Genomic DNA, 1756 nt, shown 5'->3' on the forward strand with positions numbered 1-1756 from the left:
ATAATAATAATAATAATTTTTTATATATATGTATATATTTTTAAATTATTGTAGGATATATATTAATATAGATATATGTATCTAAATATAAATATATATATATATATAAATAAATACTTTTAACATTAAATCCTCCCCCTTAATAAATTTTTTTAATTAATAGAATATCTGTTTACAGCTGTACATATCTAAAGGATCATATCGATCATATTAGAGCATATATAAGAGTGTATTTTTACATATCTAAGGATCAATTTTGACAGACTGCGCAAGGGAATTTCTATCATCTCTGCGCTTACATTTGAGCATATATAAGGGCGTGTTTTTACATATCTAAGGATCATATCGATGAATAATAATGAAATGTGCAATTGCCAAAAAAACAAACAGCCAATTTTGACAGACTGCGCAAGTCCTAATTGCAAGTGAATTTCTATGACCTGTGCGCTTAAATTTGAGCATATATAAGGGTGTGGTTTAACTTGCCTTCTCCTTTTGTCTTTTTCTTCTGGGAGGGACTGTTGGTTTGTGTGTTATTCTAATAAATCTATGTTTCTGCATTTGATACTTTGCCATTTAGCACAAAAGCTTCTTTTTTAATTTTTTTTACTTGGAATGTTTTAATGTCTATTTTTCAATTTTGAAGTCAATGTTAATGCTATGTTATTGTGTTTGTGGCATTATTGTTTGATTGCCAAATTCTGCCTTTATTACCACTTTTCAATGTTTGTCCTGCATAAAGATTTTCTAGTCCACTTTTCCACCCTTGATAGGGCAAAATTGCATATTGGTTTGGTAAGTATTTTTTGAATGCAATATTTGTTTGGCCATTTTTGGACTGTTTTGGCTTTACATGGAAGTGTGGCTTTACATGTGTTTTGTTTGTTCTTTTTAATTATTTTGTCATTTAGTGTAAAGTTTAGTGATGTGTATTTTTTTTATTTTGGTTTTGATGTGTTTTTATATTTTATTGTGACCTTTTAGCAAATGTTTCTTTTGAATAAAGTTATTTCTAAAATGTTGTCGTTTGTTTTTTGGGGGTTTATGTGATCTCCTTTCCAATCTCCCAGGACACTCTCTTTAAAAAGACAATTGTGATTGTTTTTAAGCTGTTCCTCCCTCTGAATTATTTGTAAAGCTATAAACTGCACAATTGTCTTATTTGTTTGATGCGCATAATTGTGCGCCAAATGCCAGGAGCGTGTAGCTCATAGTTGTGTGCCACGGTGAACCTGCTATGTGTGCTTGAACTGTTTGATCAGTTGAAAAATGCACTGCACTTTTACAGTCCTCATTAAGGTAAGTTTGTATTTTTTGGTGTATTTTGCATGTTTTGCTTCATATGCACTCATGTATGGATAGACATGAGTGCACATAAAGCCAAACATGTATGTATGCATTTAGATGTGTGTACATATACGTAGAAAAGAGAAATTAGAAGAAGAAATAGGCAAAGAGGGCTTTTTGGACCATATTGCTTCACATTGGAAAGATTGCCTATTTCTTCCTATGATTTTGGATTTGGCATTGGAAGATATACATTGGATATTGCTTACATTGAATAAACATCCTGAAAGGCTTGAAAAGCAACAACATATGTTTGGCTCAAAGTGAAACATAAAAAAATATATACAAAAAGTATTATTAATCTAAAATATATGCGTGTAACTATGCGCAACACCAGAACACTAGCTACAAGTGGGTACAGATGCGCATACAGCAGAGGTACGTGCAAATGCGTGGCGTGGCCACGTTT

The sequence above is a fragment of the Pyxicephalus adspersus genome, chromosome 5 (genome assembly GCF_032062135.1).
Source record: "Pyxicephalus adspersus chromosome 5, UCB_Pads_2.0, whole genome shotgun sequence".
In the NCBI taxonomy this organism is placed as follows: Eukaryota; Metazoa; Chordata; class Amphibia; order Anura; family Pyxicephalidae; genus Pyxicephalus; species Pyxicephalus adspersus.